The sequence below is a fragment of the Protopterus annectens genome, chromosome 2.part1, assembly GCF_019279795.1.
Source record: "Protopterus annectens isolate FY-2018-M chromosome 2.part1, PAN1.0, whole genome shotgun sequence".
NCBI lineage: Eukaryota > Metazoa > Chordata > Ceratodontiformes > Protopteridae > Protopterus > Protopterus annectens.
In genome coordinates this window covers 800,536,395-800,551,035 of record NC_056729.1, presented here as the reverse complement: position 1 = coordinate 800,551,035, position 14,641 = coordinate 800,536,395, and the positions used below count along the sequence as shown (strand labels likewise).

The window sequence follows — 14,641 nt, the reverse complement described above, 5'->3', positions numbered from 1 at the left end:
AGGGGGGCCCTCGGAACTCAAATTAGAAGAAGCTGAAGTGGAATGGCAAATTGCAACTGCTGCTTACTCTTTTCCAGGGTTAAATGAAGCCTAATCTATCAAGAGCTTGTTGAAGCTTAAAGCCCTGGCAAGATAGGGGTGGCAGCTTGTTTGTTTCACACAAAAATGTTTAAAACATCTAACTGACTTTTCTTCTTTTTATATTTGTTTATGAGTAAGACTTTCTATGGTTTTATATGTTTTTACATGTATAACACCATAACGCAGGGTGTACGAGTCTTGTATGATGTATTTACATTTTGTTTTTTTTACATTGACATAATGTAACTCAATTTAATAACATAACATAATATATTTTCAATGCTACACATTTACACAGTACACACTTTATTTATTATCATTTTTTATATTTTATATAACAATGGTCTATTTTTAAGCATCATTTACCATCCCAATTGTATTTGTATTTACTTTTTGTCTTGGGTTGGAATGGTAAACTTTTTTATTAACCGTTTTTAGATGCTTAAAACTATCATTTGGGCAACATGGTTGAATTAGTCAATGTTGCTTTAAATGTTTAATGCTGCATGACATCATGTACTTGGGCTGGCCCAGCCCATTGGCTCAGCAGGTTTGTGTTAGGTTTATAAACTGGGAAGTGAATAGTTTTTACTTGTCTGAAGAAGCTGAAGTATTTTCTTCAGTGAAAGCGCTTACATACAATAAACAGTTGGATATTCCATTGCCTGCTTGTTTTCTTTTCTTGTTTCGGTTTTGCCAGTTTGGATTTGCGTTTTTTATAAACACTCAGATATAAACGTATATACAGCAATATATGTCTACATATATACAGATAGAGATACATATGCACATATACTTATGGATATCTACATATATATTGACAGTAATAGGTATATCAGAATAGATATGTATGCACATATAGTTATAGATATCTACATATATATCTACATAAATAGGCATATCTGTACACATAAGATGTGCATACATTTATAGCTATATATAGATCTATCTATATATACATATATATATATATATATATATATATATATATATATATATATATATATATATGTGTGTGTGTGTGTGTGTGTGTACATACGAAGAGATGTACACATGACCATATATATGTTGCACTATACAGATGTGTATACAGACATATGTATGAATCTACATGTGTATGTACCTTTAGACATATATCAACCTATTATTTGTATATATCCATATTCCTGTCATGTGTAAACCTCACGGTTGTGTATACCCTCCCAGATGTATCTCACCGTATGTATCTGCTATGTGTACATTATGATAAATAAAATATGTGATGCAACAGTCATATTAATAACAAGTACTACTCAATTGTGGAAGTAAAGGCAATTGTTCAATACTAATCTTTATGTGTATTGACAGATATATTGGAAAAACATCAGCTGTCTTCACAGTGGTCATGGCATAGTGGTTAAGTATTTTGACTATAGTGTACAAGGTCCTGGGTTCAAGACCTGCAAGGGCTGTTTATTTTCTTGCTGAGCAGAACAAGGGCTATTGGATACAGAGTGATTAACGCAGTTTGGAGCAGCTTTAAGTGGGTTTGCATGGGTTTGCACAAAGCTTACTAGTGCTAAGCTACGGGTAAACATACAGGCACTTACACAGTGTAGGCTTCGCTTACCAGTGCGCAAATCAGCTTAGCTCTTATATTGCAGCAATGTAGATACCTGCTAAGCATGGCTTAGCCTCATAACCAGTTCACACCACCCAGTCTAACATAGCAGAGTAATGACATCTGTAATAAGTGTATGTAATGCCATGTAAAAAACATACATGCGCCTATGTGCTGTCATTACAGTAGCAGGGGATGTGAGTGTCATGTGTGGGACGCAGATGTATTTGAGGCCTGTACAGAACTGTTATCTGTGTGAAAGTGTTACATGCAGGGCTAGTATCCAATGGTACGTGCTGTCACATTGGCATGTATTGTATCATGGTGGTACTACTGATGACAGTGCTTTCCCAGGCAAGAGTAGATTGCTAAATGTAGTACTGACAACAGGCACATCTGCAGGCATAGCTGGAGTCTGAGGCCTCTCCGTTGTATCCATCGTGTGTGAGCTGTGTCACAGTATATAACCCCTACTGGGTAATGATCTGACATGTGGAATGTAACTGTAGACTACCGTCTGTACAGCACATGTTAGTGAGGGCTTCTGACATGTAGTTAAGCATACATATTGCTGTCAAATGCCTATCTGTCAACACATTCATCCTACTGCATAGTTATTTGCCAAGCTGATGACTGTCAGTCCCTGTACACATGTGCAGATGGCAGGTATCCAGCTGAAATATGTACAGGCAACCTAAGCTTGATTGACACTGACATGTCAGCCCAGCTGTGTAAGAACTGTCACATATAGGAGATAACACCCTGTATGCACCACATCCCACAGGTACCTCAACTACACTACCACAGTCAACAGAACATTCTTGGGTAAAGGTCTCCATCACAGACACTAACCATGTGTTGTAATACATGCTGCATTCATGTCAGCTTGATCACCTCAGTGGCCATGAGCAGAAGGCACCTAGAGGATTGACTGATACATGTCACTCTCTCCCTGAGGGTCACCAGAGAAGTGTCGATAGATGGCCTGCTGCCACATGGCAGGTGGCAGGATACCACTGTACACACAACCCCTACACAACCCATCTTTTCTTGAAAAATCACTAGTTACACAGCTATGACCACCTGCAGTGATGCACCCCAGTACTGACACATGTGTACATGTGCATGACTGAGTATGGCAGTGTCTGTGTGTCAGCAGACTTGTACTTGGGAATTCCATGAGGGCTTTCACAACCACCGCAACACCCATTATAGTCAGTTGTGGCTGCTGCCGTATGGGACACTACATGTAACCTGTTAAGTTCCTCTCCATACTGGCTACATGAACCTTGCAGTACCAGCACAACAGTGTTGTACAAATGGGTTGATAGGCATGGGATACCCATTGTGTTCTGGCAAGTGTGTGTATGTGTGCATGTCTGTATATCTGTAGGGTACAGCATTCCGAGGCCACATACTCCTACTGCAATACCCATTGTCACACAGTAGTACAGATAATGTTGTTGCTGCCCATAGGTGAGGCATGACAATGCAACACTCTACTATTCATGTGGCATGTGCGTTAGATGCATATCCCTGTAGTTCCACTGTTGGTATATACGATGGGTTGTATCACAGTCGTGGCCAATGTATGATGGTGGGTATGTCAGAGTGCCATCATGGGTTTCAGGGAGTACAATATCCACTGGGGATGTGGGTACTGTGTACACAGTCATTAATCCAAGGTACATCCAGTATATGTCCCATGTGCCACGTTATGGTTACCACTGTCACCATCAACCATACAGGTAAATGATACCACAATCCAGGCCAGTTATACATATGCTGTGTCCAGCCTACCTGTAACACATTGGAGACACAGTCAAGTTAGTTAGCAGTAATAGGCCCAGGTCTCTCACACGTGTGTCTGCCTGTTACGTGTCTGTTAATGTGTATATAAAGTTATGTCACACTATGTATTATCCATCTACACCCATTACATCCCTCATTAGCATACTGTACATGTCTGGGGATGTTCTGCATGTAACATGTAACCTGGAGCACACCTCACCCTAAACGCTGTGTGGTGTGTGCAATGAAAGTCACACACTTCAGTATCACTACATACCTAGGTAGGGTCTAGTCTCAGTGTTGCCAAGTAAGAGTGTGCATGTATGTGGATGGGTCTACATCAGGTTGCAGATGATACATGTCCCGGTGGGTCACCTGTCCATGTGGCACAGGCAATAACTGTTATACAAACCTGTGATGTGTTCAACTGTACCTCAGATATGTCACAGCCATGGTGTCACCACAGTGCCATATCCCGTTGTGGAATATGACTGCAGACCATCCTCATGCTGACATGTACACCTTCACCACAAATGGATAACATTATAGAGACCACAATCAATCAGTGTTACTAACAGCTATAATGCATCATTGCTGGATGGCTCCCTACCTGACATATGTGCATTACCCTTTACTCCTTACAACATGTTACACTGCAGTACTGTGGTACACTGTAGTACAGTCACCATGTTTATCAGAACCATATTAGCCTGTCCCTGCATCGATGGTATGGATGACAGGGATGTGGCACAGGTATCATCATATGCACAGGGTGTGTTGTTGGCTTGCCAGAGGCCAAGGGTGAGCCATATATTTGACACCATGTGTGTGGGTGAGGGGTGTAATGAGGTGAACTGGGCATGGTGATGTGATGTGTGTAGGTATGGGGTTGCCTTAGGTGTGTTTGTATAGTGTGTGGGTATGCATGTGCACAGTTCTGCCATGTGACTGCCCTACACAGCTGTTTATGGACAGCTGCAGACCATACCTGGCAGGGTGTGCAGTTCACTGCCTCTGGCCATGGACAAGTGGACTGTGCCTGCCATGGGGTTCCATGGGCACATCCAGGTACAGGCCTTGATGTGCTACTCTCACCTGATGATGAGAAATGTTCGCTGGAACCAGGTCCCTCCTAGGACTGGCCAGGACCACATGCTCTTGGCTTGCTGTGGTGTGGACAGTGCCCCCCCACAGTGCCAGGGCTGGTACTGCCACGACAGGAGCCCCTTGGTATCCTAGCACATCCACATTGACTGCCAGCTGTTGGTGTTACTGGCCTATAACCACGTGGCCATGACCGGACTCCCACCACATGTTCAAGCATGGACAGACCATGGTCGATGAGGGCCATCATCTCACCAGACCATCTATCCATGAGCTCAGTTAATGCACAGATGGCACCAGACAGCTCACGGGAGTTGTCACTTGTAGATGTGAGAGCAGCCCTCTGCAGCCTCAGGCCCTGTCTGGTGTAAGGTTCCATATGTGCCTGCGCCGCCATGACAGCCTGAAACATGCGCCTGATGGTACCAGCTGTGTCGCATCTGCCAGAGGCATGATGACCAGTGGCCCTACCATGAGCAGCCTGGGACATCTGCCTATGTGGTACCCTGCCAGACATCCGGCTATGCCTGCTGCGACCAGACACAGTAGGCATGGTTACCACAATTTCCTGTGCACTGCCACCAAATGCCAGCTGTCCGTCCATTATGGCCACTGGTGATGGGGTATGTATAGGTACTGAAACTGTGTGCAGGGTTGGGGTGGCTAAAAGGGGGATGTCAAATTATGGTGCAGTTTCTCCAATGCAACCCCACCTGTGCCACAAAAGTACTATAATAATCTTTAGTGTCTGTATAGACACCACCAAAAGAGAGCATGCAGGAGGGACACTGACCCACCACGCCACCTGTGGGGGAAAACAATAAACACACTTTAAGACCTGTACAGCATTGCATAACAGTAGACACACACAACTACACACACACACACACACACACACACACACACACACACACACACACACACACACACACATACCACCTTAATACCTACATGTCAGTGACTTTACAGACAGTGCCACGTATATTCCTATGCGTTCCCCATCCTGCATCACACTTGGTCACATACACTCATTGATACCACTCATTAACATATCAGTCCTCTAAATGCCTAGACAAGTGATCACAAAACAAGACCTGTTACTCCATTACCTGCCTGACCTGTGTAGAGTGGTTTTACATGGTCTCACTGCTGTCATTCAGTGTTCACCCTGTGTATGTCTGGACATCATGAGCATGGCCCCTATATGTGAGGGCTACTGCGTTCACTCCATAATATCATGCACTGCAGTGTCATGTGTATGTATTGCTCAGTACATGCCAGATAGGCTGCTCAATTAGCCTATTATGTGATAACTGTAATATATGGATACACTCCCTGGTGTTGACTAGTCATGCCCCAATGCATCTGTAGTGCTGCATACGTGGGTTGTCAGTCACCTCTCTGCTGAATGTGATATTAAGGGTATACCTGGAGTCTACCTTCCCTCTCATAGCCTGTTCCATGCTACATACCTTATTATACTATCAGCTGTCCTGTGATTACATACATGACAAGTATTCCTGGTGTGTATTGCGGCAGTCCATGTCCATGTACTGCACATTCCCAAAGGGAGGTACTGCTGTATGAACAATCCCACAATCACACATGTGTATACATGGCCACCCACACAAACACACACACATGCACACAAGCATCCTACATGCATCAACCTCCCTTCACTTCACCAGAGTGACCTTACAGACAAACTAACTACCCACCAGGGTGAGCGCACACACACACACACACACACACACACACACACACACACACACACACACACACATACAGGTGAGGTTGCACAATGATAGTACACACAGTCCTCCTATAACCCATCTGTCAACAGGCATAACATATGTTATACAACAGCAGCATGCAGTGCAACTGTAGTCAATCCATGCTAGCAATAGTATACATGTGTGTGATGCATGTGTTGTGTCACTAGGTGATGCCTCTTCCCCTGGATACCACTGCACCCATGTACACAGTATTGCTGTGCACCTGTTCTGCACCCTGCCATGTAATTTGCTCCACACCTCACAGGTGTACAACCCATTCCTGAATGTGTAGTACTGTGTCAGTTATGTCAGCTTTAATGCTCACAGGCCCTATGTTTTTCAGCAACACATACCTGTGATGATATGTGGACAGATGTCATTTGTGAATGCCTGATGTCTAATTTACAGCTCTCAACATCAGCGGACCATGTATGACCAATCCAATACTATTACACTGACAACCATCAAAGCATATCATGGCTATGGGGGGTGTATACATGCTTGTTGATATGACGCACCCTTCCTTGATCTGCCATGGGACCACATCACTGCATATATTAATAGTACATGAGCCCAATATGTGACATATGTCCTGTACTTTCACATGCAGTGTCTATGGAATGTGTTAGGTGTGCGGATGCTGACCGCAATCCATACACTCCGTGTGGGCAGATGTGTGCACACCCTTATCATGATGGTTTGTTGCAGCTATTGTTATGTGTACTACAGCAGTCACTACTCCAGACAGGGATATACTATTATGGGCCATCTGCATTTGCCAGTGTATTCTCAGATTGCTCTACGCATGTCCCCCTAATATGCATGATTGCAAGATCTACTCATATGCACATCCCTTGGTGTTCACACACTGCCATCACTATTGCTGTGAGGGTAGGGTTACATCTGCCACAGTTCCTGAACCTGAATATGTGCAGATACACCCATTCTTAGCATCCTTAGGATTCCTGCTGCAGTGCACTGGTGTGTCATGCTGACACCCCCCACCTTCAGCCTTTTTGCAGATGCTTGACAAGTAAGGCCTACATATGTGTGTCAGTTTGCAGTGTCCCATATACTGAACACCACATGTTACAGCCTAGTCCCAGCCGATAATGTGGACCACAGTAATACATTATGCCATAGTGTAACTCTACAACAGTTGCCATTGTCCTACAGGTATATACACACTGGTGTTGCACTGTATACGGGTGTTGTTCCAAACATGTCCCTACTGTAGACCATGTCTCCCACCATTATGTTACTCCCTGTGGACACATTCCGCAATGACAGAATGTCAGTTATTTTGCAGGTGTCTGACATACCCTTCCAGTACCTCATCAAGGTCACCACTGTGATGGCGTGCATTTAACAGCAACAATACGTGCACATGTACAGCATGCATTCTAGATAGGTATGTTAGATGTGGGCATGGAATATACCATAGCCATTACATGCCTGGTGTATTGGCAAGCATCTACATAAACCATACTCACCAGCTACAGGCTGCTGCCTTGGTGGTATACCGAAGGGACCTACATAAGAAGGTGAGAGATGCAAAGTCAGTGGCCACACCTGTGACATTGCTACAGGGTGGGTGCAGCATTACAATACATCAACAGTACATGTCCACAATACTACCACATATGTACATCTGTTTATCACTACTATGCAGCAACAAACTATATCTATGACATGTCAGATATGCATGATCTACCTGTACAGATGAGGATGCATATGCAACAGTGGTCTACTGATGTGCCCTGTGGCCTTACCTACACGCTCCTCAGCCAGTGTGTGGGTAGCACCCACCTCCACAAAGGTGTCCGGCAGTTGGTAACTATGCAGTTGGGCAGGTGCCACAAGGCTGGCTAGGAGCTCCTCCCCACGTGTTGGGGGAAGGATGACATGGCCTCCCCCTGTTGCAAGGTCATCCCCCGGACTGCAGCAGCATAATGACAGGCATTGCAGAGCAGGTCAGAACAATGATACTGGTCCTACTCATAACTGCAGTTGTGCAGTCCAACGTCATTAACCCTGTAGACTAGGTCGTTCCACAGGGCAGTCCACTCCTGCTGATCATGGGTAGCCCAGCCAAACAAGACAGGGTAGTGCTGCATTAGGTGGTTTACCACAGTGTTGTTCTCAGCAGCTGAGTAAGCCAGAAGCCTTCCATGGGATATCTTGCCTGAATGACATAAAGATAGACACAGATGTGAGCAAGTCATGCAGCAAAGTTACCACAGTTCTTAATACACATCACTATCACCCCCCACTATATCAGCTACAACAAACTGTACACACAACTCAATAGGTATGACAACAGCTTACCTACTAGTGGGGCAGATATTGCATTGTACCACACTTTGTGCACTGTGTTTGTAGCCATGTTCCCTGTGTTAATACTATCATTGCTGCCTGTTACAGACTATTCACCTGCATGCCATTGTCAGGGCCACTATGGTTCCATATATGCCTGTGGTATGCTTGCTATGTGGTTGCTGCACATCTGACATTCTGTGTTACTGGGGATATCTATGCATGCAGTTGGACATGTTCCAGGATTGTGTAGACAATTACTACCCACATATGTTCTATAACAGTGACACAATAGCATGTATATGTACATTGGCCAGCAGAACCACCTCTCCAAACTCATCTACCCATGTTACCAGGCCACATCACATGGGTGACCCACCCTGTGGCCTCCTTGAGTACTGGTCCAGCAATACCTTGAGGTGAAACCAACTCAAGGGATGTTGTCCCCCCCTGGGGGGGGCACACACAGACATGATCTTGTTCCCAGAGGTCAGGTCCAGGGTCTGTTCCATAATGGATTCCACAGACACGTGTGGGATGTGCTACATCACCTTGAGGCACCCAGTACACATTCACAGGGTCCACATGCTCCTCCTGCTCATCCTCCAAGCCAAGCAACTTTGGGGCATGGACTGCTGTTGTGAGTATCAGTGGGTGAGAGGCTTGTTCCCATTGTGCCCATATTGGGGCCCATGGGGTGTCCACATCACAGACCACACACACCATCCAGGGTGTTTACCCACCACTTGTGTCACATCCCTCTCCTGTAGGCTGTCCTCTATATCTACCAACCCTGACCACCTCCACAACTATACCTGCCATACTTCCCCATATTCCAATTCCATACTTCACAGACAAGAGCAATATGGTCCCTTCAAGGGGTTCACATTTGACATACCCGTCTATGTTGCACACAGTGACAGCTGTGGATATCTGTGTGTATTGCTATGGTTGCTGTTTCCCTCGCACATATCATGCAGCACTGTGGTGGTAAGATAGGGGACATGTATTTACATACATATATGTTTGTGTGTCTGTTTGTATATATGTAGACATGTGGATATAGGTATATATCTATATATGTGTAGATATATTTTATGTTGTATATATGTGTTTATATATATGTCGACACATGGGTATCTGTATATTTGTGGACATACATGTATATATATATATATATATATATATATATATATATATATATATATATATATATATATATATATATATATATGCATACCTATATATGGGGTACATTCAGACATCAGGTCCACAATCTCACAACACCTTCCTGCACAGCTGCACTGTTCTGCCTTTCTACAACACAGACAGGTGCCACATATGGACACAGCCTGACATTAGGGGGGTATATGTAGGGCCAGATTGCAGGTATCCCTATTACACACCTATGGCCTTCCTGCATGGTACAATACAGGTTAACCTGAGTATCCTGCAAGAGGTGGGCTGTGGAACAAACGTGTCCATCATTATGGCATTACTTCCACCACTAGCTATTGGCCACAGTAATATACATACTTCCCATTACACAACACACAGTATGATGGCTTACATCTTATCAGTCAGTGCTGCTCTGCATGGTTGATGGGTATGGCCTACCACCCACAGGGACAGAATCTATTGTCCTTAGCAGTTGTTTAGCTGAACATCATTACAACAGCACCTGATGGCACATATAAATCAATCCACATCATCTATCCCATTATTATGGACCAAGTACTATGGTCACTTACATGCATATATACTTGACATACATGTTCTGGGAATTAAGTCTCTTCTGGATAGTTTGCTGGATTTTTTTTTTTTTTTGCCTTTCAATCACTCTCTCGGTCTCCCTCCAGGAAATGGATTGAGCTGCTTTGAATAGCTTGCAGCATGGATTTTGTAAGTGATGCACATGATCAGGTGATGGCCTCTGCACCAATCAGTGTCCTCCACTTGCTACCTGCATGCAGCATACTGTGTAGTACTTCCAATTACCACTGTCATGGCAAACAACTACTATAAATCCCTACATCATGTGGGCATGGTTCCTTTACCTTTCCTGCATGGTGGACATCCTTCCTGTGTGTGGGCAGCAATGTTACAGACAGCAGGTAGCATCATACATTTGGGATGGGGTACTGTTAACATCTTGTGCCCATTTTGTGTCAGGTCTTGGTTATGGGATTTGCAACAGCTGGTAATGTATTGCAGGGCAGACATGTTTGGCTGTGGGGTATATCTATATGTACAAGACATATGTTGTTTGGGCACCTCACCCCATGCATGTGGACATATATGTTTATGTTATGTTCTCTTTTATATCTATAGATATATGTCACTATATACCTATATAGATATATATTTATGCTTATATATATATATATATATATATATATATATATATATATATATATATATATATATATATATATATATATCTATATCTATATATATATATCTATATATATATATATATATATATATATATATATATATATATGTATATATATGTATATATGTTTATATATATATATATATATATATATATATATATATATATATATATATATATACATATATATACATATGTTATATCTATTTAGATATAAATATATATACAGACACGCACATACATCTACATGTTTAAATATATTTCCTGTACTGTTGAATGACTGGCTGGATGATATGTTTGTGAAAACATGAGGTTTATGTATATTGGACATGGCTTAGTGGTAAATCACTTTGGTTATAGTGTGCAGGGTCTTGGGTTCGAGACTTGTAAAGCATGTTGATTTTGTTGCTGGGCAGAATAAGGGCCATTGGATACAGAGTGATTAAGGCACTTTTAAGCAGTTGTAAGCAGGTTTGCACAGGTTTATGTGGAGGTAAACACTGCTAACTTCCAGTTACAGTTTTTCATACTCAGTTAGCTTCTAAATTGCTTAACCTGTGTAGGCATTGCTTACCCCCATGCAAACAAGCTTAAGCGCACTTACTGCTGCTTAAAAGTGCTTACTCCCGCTTATCCCCACACTAATTTCTTTAAAAGAAAAGAAAAAAGGGATGATAGAAAAGTGGTGAAAAAGGGGCACAAAGAGGGAAAGACAGTGGGGAAAATAGCTAGGGATGTGCAAGAGGGTGTAGGAAAGGTCCGTAGCTGCCCATTTCTGCTATTGCAACAGCTTTGCATATACACTGAATTTGGAGGTAGATTTGGACACTCAAACCCCTGAGACAGGGTTGAAGACAACAATAATATGTTGTGATGCCAATTAGATCAGATTACATGTGTCCAGTGGATGTGTGCAAAATGGACAGCTATGTATGCGGCAATATTTCTTTTTGGGAACAGATTGCCCTTTTTTTAGGTGAGAGTGGGATGTTGGGGAGGGATAGTAGGTACATTTAGGAGATAGGTTGGGTAGGTTAACAGACAAGACAAACAAGACGCATACAGGGGCAGTATATGACACATGTGAGGGGTAAACACCTTGATGGGGAGGGGTGTTGGGAAATTGGAAGCCCAAGAGCCCCTAGTGGAAACAGTGTGACTGAGGTCCCCACCTATGGGCAGTCAGCACTGCACCTACACAGCCCCGAAGGTGGCTGTGCTGAGGGCTTAGTCAGAGAGCCAGGTCGACCCTCTAGTCATGACACGTGGCCCTGGAATTGGTGTAGCAGATCTCCAAACTACTGACTGAGCTTGCTACGCACCATGACCCAGACCTGGCAATGGGTGACAGGTTCCTGTCCGTGCCCACTCTTGGGGGGGTGAGCCCCATCTCCTGTGGCAGTTCCACCCATAGGTGGTGCAGGACCAAAGGACGAGGAGGCCCCAGGTTGGGCCCTAGATGTGCTGGTGCCCGGTGCCACGGCCAGCTGATGTGAGAAAGGTGGGTCCGCTGCGACCCGCATTCGCATACGTGCTATGGTGTTTATGGTTTATCAACATATGTGGGTTAGTAATAGTCAACACATTCCAGGATTAGGTATAACACCATGTATAGATATTCCCAGTAACCCAGACACCAGATATGGAACAGTTGCATAGAAAATAGAACACATGCATATATGGGACCACAGTGGTAATAACCACATCATGCAGGTACATTGATGGCACCATGCCACCAATGTTGGGGTATTTCAACATAGCACATGCATTGAAACCTGTTTAAATAATTATAAAACAATAGGACATATGCCCCAACATGACAGTGAAGTCATCACGTACCAGTTGAGGTGGGTATTTAGTGTATTGTTGGAGATATGGTGGGGAGGTTGAGAAAGATGTCAATTAACAACTAGTATATTCCTGTAGTTTGCATTACTTTCTTAGCCAGTGCTGTTATCTCTAATTTACAAGCATTACTATACTACCCTATTACCTTAGTTTGGACAGTGATATGGCTGTCGACAACTATATCCATGGACTGGTTTTACCTGCAGTATGCACCTCTTACCTGGTATACCTGTGGATGAATTGTTTGTTAACACTAACGGTTTCTACACATACTCCAAGATTCCAGGTTGATGTTATGCACATACCTATCCATCCCTTTTTGCATAAACTCTGGCCATGTCTTGACCACATAGAGGTGTACCGGGTCATATGTAGACTATTGTCCTCTTCAACCTTTAGTGACTTACAATACTCTTATACAGGATTTCCTAGACAGTTATATTATGTAGCACAGTGTGGGTGACAGTGATGAGTGATACCTTATTATTCAGAGCAACTGCAACACTCACAATGCCATACAATACCAGAGTAAACAGTACCACTACAGGGTATCAATCTTTTATTTCTAGGCACAGTGTTCATATCTGACGGACGTGTGAGAGCAATGTTTGTTAGCACTACCTGAACGTTACCACATAAAATACCAGAGTTCACATTAGTATTATGCACTTACATCTCACTCTGTTACTGTACACACTTTGGTCACAGCTTGACAACATGGGGGTGTAGATGGGACATACTTGGCCTAATAATCACATAACATTTTGGGGAGTTGCTAGTGTGACAGGTTTGTTTTTATAGATGTGTGACAATCAGTTGTATTTCCTGTCTGCTGCCTAAAAATCTGGGATCACCCCACAGATTTCCCAGGGGGACAGGCTGACAGGCAGCAGATACGGGCCAATATTTTGGACATTCTGGACATATCTGTACAGTTGTGGGGTATGAATCTGTATGAAGCCTACTTCTACTACCAGGTTTCAGACCATGGCTGTGTTTGCTAACACTAAAACACTGTCCATCACAGTTGCGTGTGCTATATGGATATTGTTGTATATCTCTTATCTGATTTCTATGTATAATTCTCCTGTGGTTTTACATTCTGACCTTGTATTACATCACTCTTATACAGGATTTCCTAGCCAGCTATATTATGTAGCAGAGTGAAGGTGACAGTGATGAGTAATACCTTATTATTCAGAGCAACTGCAACACTAACAATGCCATACAATACCCAAGTAAACAGTGCCAGTACAGGGTATCACTCTTTTATTTCTGGGCACAGTGTTCGTATCTGATGGACCTGTGAGAGCAAAATTTGTTAGCACTACCTGACTGTTGCTATACAAAGTACCAGTTTTACATTAGTATTATGCACTTACATCTCACTTTGTTGCTGTACACACTCTGGTCACAACTTGGCAACATGAGGGTATAGATGGGACATACTTGGCTTATTACTCTCATTACTTTGGGGAGTTGCTAGAGTGACAGGTTTGTTATTATAGATGTGTAAAAATCAGTATTTTCTTCTTTGTAGCCTATATGTATGGGGTCATCCCACTGATTTCCCAGGGGGACACAGTGACAGGCAGCAGATATGGGCCAATTTACTGGACATTCTGGACATATCTGTACAGTTGTTGGGTAGGATTCTGTATGCAGAGTACTACCACTCCCAGGATTTGAACCACGGCTGTATGTGCAAAAAATACAACAGTTCACGTCTCA

General features: G+C 43.2%; 1 protein-coding gene across 1 annotated transcript in view; it reads right to left on the bottom strand.

Moving 5' to 3' along the window:
- SGCZ (sarcoglycan zeta) overlaps positions 1-14,641 on the bottom strand; it is a 3,417,736-nt gene that overhangs the window by 185,841 nt on the left and 3,217,254 nt on the right. The window lies entirely within an intron of this gene.